Source organism: Cheilinus undulatus, linkage group 7, assembly GCF_018320785.1.
Source record: "Cheilinus undulatus linkage group 7, ASM1832078v1, whole genome shotgun sequence".
In the NCBI taxonomy this organism is placed as follows: Eukaryota; Metazoa; Chordata; class Actinopteri; order Labriformes; family Labridae; genus Cheilinus; species Cheilinus undulatus.
Genome location: NC_054871.1, coordinates 49,014,456 through 49,022,849, shown reverse-complemented (window position 1 = coordinate 49,022,849; position 8,394 = coordinate 49,014,456).

The following is an 8,394-nucleotide window of genomic DNA, read 5'->3' as shown; positions in this document are numbered from 1 at the left end:
AAGCTGTTGTTACTACAAAGGGTGGACCGATGTCATATTAAACCCTATGGATTAAGAATGGGATGTCACTTAAGTTCATATGCGAGTCAAGGCAGGTGAGCAAGTACTTTTGGCAATATAGTGTATTTAGTTTTCATCTCTGTGTGGACAAGGCTTTAAAAGCCAGGGCTGGAAATGTAGCCTCTATTGACCATTCATATGCTAATGATCTGGGTAGTCACCTGAGAGTCGTCAGTCAACTAAAGGTAAATGGCCTTGCACACTGGAAGTATTTCTAGATCGCTACGTAGTTCAGCCCTGATCACAGGGGAACCCCTAGTCCACGCAGGAATAGTATGTCAGTATACAGGTTACAAAGGCCAAGTATTCTGTTGACTACATACTCCCTGCACATTGGACTCACTTCTTATTGCATGACCCCATGATTCCTGTGGGAACTTGTAGTCCTCCTGTGATCTCTGGTCCCCAGCTGTGCTGTAGAGATGGGCAACATAATGTTTTTTTAATTCGATACGATACGATACTTCCTGATGTAATTTTGTCGATACTGATACCGATACTTTTGAAGAAAGAATAAAATATTAGACTTTCAAAAGGTACACATTTCAGGCAAATATAAAGGCGTATGCAGGTCATTAACTTAGGGGGAAACTTCAATCATGTTAAAATGTTTGTGCAAGCAGGTAAAAAATAAAATAAATAAAACATAATCATAGCACGAACTTGTATGTAGGACTAAAATATCTAGAACATAAATCTGCCCAATTTATTTTCTTTTTCAATTCAGATAGAGGGGCTATATTAGCCACCTATAGACACTAGTTTCAAGTAAAAATTTAAGAAATACAAGTCATAAAAGCATTTCATAGGAATATTTATCTTTTAATGTTTTTACAACTTGGTCTTCATACACTTTATGGTTTAGGCATGTGGTCTCTGTATTTTTTTTATGTTTTCTTACAATTATGAAATTTACTGGGGACCACACTGAGTGAGAAAGACAGACTGTAAAATGAATTCATGTGCGAGTGGAGTCGCTGAAATTTGTTACTCATTTATGATTGGTCCCCAAAGTCACATGACACGGACGAACAGTAAAGTCAAAACTGAGGCACTCGGGGGGAGAAGTGGTGGCGAGACGTGTTTTATAGTACTCATTTGGTATCGTTACTTTTCTAGAGATATCGATACCAAAAGAGTACTTTGTTAATGTTGATATATCGATACTGTAGTGTCGATACTCCCACCACTTCTGTGCTGCACTTCATAAATGGATCTAGTGGATGAGGACGCATGCTGTCGTTGGGAGCAAAACTGCTGCATACAGGGAACGCTGCAGACAATGAGCATGTGGAATTCACAGGTGGCAGTCTGCTGAAGTATCCTCAGACATGCAAGCTAAAGAGAGAGGGAGGCATGGGAGACACGCTCAGAACAAGCATGTATACGACTGGGCCAACAATCAACATAAACCCCGCCTCCTATTTTGAAAAATTATGGACAGGTCATTTTGGATTAGATTCATACAGCTGTCATCTTTACATGATGTGCTTTTATTCTGATCAAGCTTTTATTCTGACTGTTTCCATGTAATCATAGCAGTGCCTCCTTAGCTTAATCTCTATATTAAACTCTAAAATGAGCTTGCCTTGGAGGGATTAAGCCGTCTTGGCCAAATATGTCGTGATGAAACTATCTGTAAATAACTTAAAGATCTCCTCAATCATGTCACTCTAACTGCAGATGAAAGTAATCAGAGCTCAGAAAACAACAAAAATCCCATAAACGGTACAAATCCTCCTCAACAAATGGAACCAATCTCTGAACACTAAATATTTGCCTTGTTCTGTGTACCAGCCTGTGTCACTAAAGCTCTCCTTGGCTGCAGCTAACGTCTTTACTTCTGCTTCTGATTAGAGAGCGTGATCCCTGACAGCTATCATCTCTGCTCTCCCTCTGAATATATGCCGTCTGTGACTGTGGAGGAGGTTTAAATGCATGGTAAAGATGCAAGAAGGGACTTTATTTTGGGGTAATTGTGAATGCACAAAAGAGAAAAACATAAAAGATTTGAATAACTGCTTGCTCGGGCTTATCGAAAGACAGAAGGCTATTTTAAGAGTGGCTGAAAAGTATCCCAGCTTTGTTCGAGAGCTTTAGCTCATTGTGGAGATGTAAAAAAATCAACCACAGTAACCATATCCTCTGAGTTATATGAGCTCCAATACGGCCACGATCCTCCACTGCCACTTTCAGGGATCAACGGCTAAACCAACAGGCGGCGAGAGGCATTTAGTGCCGCTGGCGGAGGGCCAGAGCCCATAGAGAGGGTCCCATTATGAAGCCGGATCGTCCCATTATAGAGCCAACACCACAAAAACTGCTCTGACACACATCACACATGAGAATCACACACAGAGACATGGCATGAACCCCGAGCTCACAGATTCTGTCTGTGACTCATTCATTTCACAGGATTACTCTTGTTTGACACTTTTCTCTGTAATTACACAAATGGGCCAAACACTGCTGTTTATAAATAACAGAACAATTGAGAGGGGCTTTCCAGCTTTCTGCTCCAAATATGAAGACTTATAATCATGTTGCATGTGGAAAAACTGACTTTTAGTTTGTTCTGTTGGGGTTTTAAACAGTTCTCAGGGCAGTTGAGTAAACTTTGACTCTGCTCAGAGAGGTGAGTGTTTACTGTTTAGTCTGGAGTGTCCGACAGCACAGGCCAGGCATCCGTCCTGTCTGTCTGCCGGGAGGCACCCAGTCCCTGTGAGTGTTCAGAACCTTCGTAAATCATTCAGAGGAGTTTTTCTAAATATCTCACTGACACATCAAGAGGCAGGCAACCTACCCAATTAAAGACATGAGCAGGGAACCCACCTACTTGCAAGAAAACCGGGACAAGGTGACTTTATTTACATTCAGAAACAGTAACTCACTGCCTGGCACGGTCAAATACTTGTCTTCTCTAAGAAATAGTGATATGTTGTTCACAAAAGAACTGAGGCTTTTATGTGGGCATGCAAACTGGCTCAGGTCTGAGAGCCATGCTGTCACAGAGTTACATTAACTCAGGTTACTGAGCAGCTATTTGTGCATTTGTACTCTGTGGGTTGTTTTTCAAATCAGTCATTTACTTTTACTTTAAAAGATATTTTTGGTACTTTTGCTGCTGGGTTGCATTAAGTACACTATACTGTCAAAAGTATTCACTCACCCATCCAAATAATTGAAATCAGGTGTTCCAATCACTTGTGCTAGCTGAGCGAGCTGCTAACTAGCTAACGGGCTAAAATGAGTCATAATTATTATCTTATTATGAATCTCAATCTGATGAACAACTTTGATTTGAAATATATCAGGATTTATCAGTCAATATGAGGCGCTGTAAAATCATTTTGGTATTGTCAGATATATTTAAACATTTAAGTGAACAGTTGTAACAGATGGTTGGATTAAAAATGGGTAACAACCATAGACTGTAAATAGAACTGGACAAAGCCTGTGCTACATCAGCTGTTTAATTACAACAGGCGGACTCAAACAGCTTTTGAAGCCAAAACAAGGCAGCTTCTATTTCAAAATCGCTGTCTCAACCAAACTTTGGATCAACCTGAGGGGAGACAAGAGGCCACCCACTGAGCCCAACTTCCCGTCAGCTAAGCTAGCACTAAAGCTAGCACTAAAGCTAGCCTTCTGGTGGTAGCGTCTGCCTATCAACCTATCTGCCAATCAAATGAGACATGCCAATCAGTCCACAGTGACCTTTTTCCCTGAATATAATCCAAACTATTGTGGTAGAAAAAATTCACCCACTGTACAATGTGTGCTGATGAAGACATTAGCTAACTAGACACGTTTGGCTTTTTGAACCAGGCTGTAAACCAGTTTATTTCTAGTGTAAAAACAGCTTTTAAACTGGTGTTCAGACGGGACCTCTGGTGTTTCTGCAGCCAGACTCAAGTGGACACTCGACGTATTGCAATTTTTTGCATTTCTGCACTGGCTTCATTCTTCAGGAGGTTGTTGCTTGGTAACAATGAACATTTTAACAAGTTAGCTTAACTTAGCCTGTTTAGCCGTTCATATGTCCATATATGAAATACTGGCTGCTCTCCTGGATGGCCTGCTTCTGCAATTATTTCTTGATATGCAATATTAATCCTGTTTTATCTTGATAATTCCAGGAAACACATAATTTAAGCTGCTTAATGGCAGAAAACCAGACAATATTATTCTCTCCATAATGGCTACAGTTAGTTCATCAGCTTTTTATCCAGCCGTAAAAAACGTGCAGTTCCTCATGTTGGACCATAGGGGGCATCACCCATATCTTTACAGATATATCGGCATCCGCACATGTGTATGTGGTAATGAGGTGTAAGGAGAGCGGCACCAGCAAGGAAGCAGGCAGTGACTTCTATAGAAACACTACCAATGAGGCCATGTTTTAAACTGTCTGAAGTGCAAAAAATTAAATCATTCTTTATTCTTAAGAAAAGTTTAAACTCACAGTAGAGCTGGTTGTTTGGCGCCCAAACAGATCTTCATTTGTTACCAGTTTGGCTTTTTAAATGTGGATTAAACAATAGTTCCCCATGCAGATGGCAACATTTTTGCCAGAAATGCTGTAGTATACATGCCAGGCCAGTGGTTGGCAGTGTAACTGTGCAATGAACCAAAACACACTTAGACACCCTTCCTTCCTCGGAGCAGAATCGTACTTGCACATGGTTTGACTGCAACAGTAGTGCACATGTGCATTTTTTAGAAAGCTGTGTTTTCCGGTCTACATGGAGACAGAGATGAGGCCGTTTTGAAAACCCTCCAACCCCATGAGCTTATTTCCATACTCCTCCAATTTTCAGGCACCCAAAACGCTGTTTTCGTGTAGACAGCCAAAACACAACAAAATGATGAAAACATCCAGTCACCTTGGTGCAATGGGGCATGTGAAAGCAAGTTCAAAGCTGGATCTTCTTCCTGAGCTGTGCCAATGATCCTGATCACTAAAACAAGACTGAATCCTGTACCTGCCACAGCCCAAATCAGGACTCCAATTCTGAAATATTTCAACAAATCAAATCTGTTTGATGAAAACATAGTGAAGTTAGGGCCTCAGAAGAAACCATACATGTGACAATAAAATGGTTTAAAAGTGCCTCATGGACTTTAACACTCTCTTTAACCAGACCTGCCTCCCTGACCCACTGAAAACTGCTCCATAACCCACTTTTGTGTCCCAACTTACCAGCTGAGAACCCTTGGTCTAAACAATCCCAGTGGTTTCAGTGAATCAGAACCAGATCTGATCCTTCTCCAGAGCACATCATGTGATCGGTGGCAGCCTAACCCACATCTCAAAGTGCAACAAAACCTCTGTCAGCTTTTTCCATGTTAGCCTTAGTTCAAAGTCCAGGGCAGAGCATTGTTCTTGACGGGTTAGAGGACGGGCAGAGAGCTCGCTGGAGACACAAACTCTCAGGGTGAATGAGGCAGCTTTCAACAAACCAAACCACTCTGAACTCCTCAAGAGAGACAGATGCACTCGAGACTGTTCTTAAGACGCTCTCGATGTGTCTCTTCAAAGGAGACAAAAGTAGAAGAGCACCAATTACGATAAGTAATCGTTCTTGGGATCAACAAAGTACTGTAGAGATGCAGAGCACAACAAGAGTGTGGTTAAATGCTCCACCCAGTGCTGTGGAGTATGTATAGAAAAGAACAGCTTTGATAACTCTAAGTTTAACTTATCAAAGGATTTAAGAAAGTGTGCATGCTGAATTTTGACCCTTCTTTGTATTTTAACCCTCATGCATTACTCAGAAGGTTATTTAATGTCTCACTGCTAATTTAAAAAAAAGACTGAATCATTTTCTGTTTGAATTTATTAAGTCTGGCAGCAGCTCATCTCCTCTGTGCACTGAGACCAGCTCTGGTTGAAAAGACAAACACTGCCCTCTATCTCCACCATGTGGAACAGCAGGAACCTGATCCTTTCACTTTTACAGCATCTGATAAATATGAAGTGCCCTACTTTGGCTTGCATTGATGAGGAAATATGAATTTAGTTTGTAAGTTGTGTTATTTTTGTTGTATTTAAGCTCTGCATCACAGTTCCTCCTCTGGTTGAAGCTGAGAGACTTAATCTGACTCAGAGAAGAGTGCAGCCGGTGAATCGATAAATGGCCTCTCAGACAGGAAACAATAGAATTTCATTTACCAGTCCAATGACAATGTGATGTCTGTTTCTAACCTGGGGCGGGGGCTGTTGTACCTCAGGGGCTCTGCTTTCAGTGAGCTTGTCTAAGAAAACAGGCTGTCAGCCTGATCGGCACGTCAGAGCTGTGCTGCTTTCTCACACGCTCCGTTTTATTAGAGAGGTTTTTCTAAGCAAAACAAACATTTCAGTGGAAACAAAGCACTCAACATGTCCACAAGGCAAACGGGAGGAAGAGTATTAGACCCAGGATGTTACAGTGTTGCTTTAAGCTGGGGGAAAAAGGAGAAATGCCCTTTCAAAATAAAGCAAGTTAAAGATTTTCCCCCTGTTGGTGCTGCAGAAGGAGCCACTGATAGACTTAGGAACACTGTTAATGGAAGAATTCATTTTTAATAAGTACGTTAAAGTGAGAATACAGCCATATCATCAACGATCTTTTTCTATTTGAGAAGATGTTCCAGATTCAGTTTATCGTTTTTTTATTTCAAATCACTTCACATGTAAGAGAGGGGAGAAAGTTCACACTCCTCTGTTTCTTTTAAAAGTTTGTGAAGAGAAAGCTGCAAGTTCCAAATAAAGTTGTTTCTTTCCAAAGCAGCAGCTTTGCTGTAGAAAAATCCCTCGTCTCTCTTCCAAGGCAGTCCAGCAGGGAAAATGTAAAAGGGACTTTTTCACTCCAAAAATGACTAAACTTTGAAACATCTGCACTTCATTTGACCGACTCAAGCTGCGTCAAGAATTACTCTAATTTAGGAGCATTTTTACGTCATTTGTGGCCTAAATTAGTGATTTTAATATTGTTTTGGAAATTTCTGGCAGACAGGCTGGGATGGCAGCAGTGTGGGGATGAAGTAAAGTTCACCAAAAGATTTTTTTTCACCTCAAACAGACTCAGATTTATGGTAATGTTGTATTTGTGGTGTTCTACATGCACCATGGTTTTGCTCTGGCCAACAGCCCATGCACTGAAAAACTACAGACGATAACAGGGATGGGGATGATAAGATGACACAGTTGGCTCCTCCTGTGGGTCATTTGCGGTTTACTTCAGTATTATTCCATGCTTATTTTGCATCTAGCATGGGTGAGTACATCAGGAAATTAAAAAGGTTTATGTTTTATAGTAAGGAAGTGTGGTGCTGTGGTTTTCAACCTCCACCAGCAGATCGTACTGCAGAGCACATCGCTCCCTCTCTAGTCTACCAGAGCACTTCCACAGTCGGCGCTCCAGTCTCCTTTGAGATACGCTGCCGGTCTATTTTTAGCGCCAGACACTGCCAAACCATGTCAACACCCGTAGATCAGAAAGCTCCAAAAAAGGAAGTCACAAGCTTAGAATATCCGGTTCTTTGAAAATACAACACAATGCGCGGACTCCCGATCATAAATCATCACTGTATCAACGTGACGTCTCATCCTGCAGCGAGAGCAAAGGGTCACCGAGAGGTCAGTGGGTAACAGCGCTACAACGGTGTCATTGACAAGGAAAAGTCCACTTTTGAGGACATTTAGCCAAAAAATTATGCATAAAAACACAGATCCTAAGCAAACATTAACCTTTTAACTTCCTTATTATTTTGCCAGGATATGTGCATACATACATCTGCCTCCTGTGTCTCATGCTCTACTGCTTGGTCCTTGACAATAGGAGTTGTCAGTTTTTATGTATTTAAGGGCAGAAATCCTAGATACTGGATCTTTAAAGAGGGGCTTCATGGCGGCGCAAGGGTTTGCACTGTTGCCTCACAACAAGAAGGCCCCTGCTTCGCTTCCCAGTCAGGGCCTTTTGGCGGAGTTTGCATGTTCTCCCTGTACATGCATGGGTTCTCTCTGAGTACTCCCACCCCCAAAAACATGCTCATTAGGTTAACTGGGACTCTAAATTGGCCGTAGGTGTGAATGTAAGCATGCCCGGTTGTCTGTCTCTGTATGTCAGCCCTGTGATTGGCTGGCGACCAGTCCAGGGTGTACCCCGCCTCTCTCCCAGCACACCCGCGACCCTTAACAGGATAAGCAGTATAGAAAATGGATGGATCTTTGCAGGGCCACTGAAAATGCCCATGTGGGCCTGATCCAGCCCCAGGGCCTCTAATTGAACAGCCTGGCCTTAAACAATCGATGTAAAGCTCCTTATGACTGAAAATAGATAAAAATGAGCT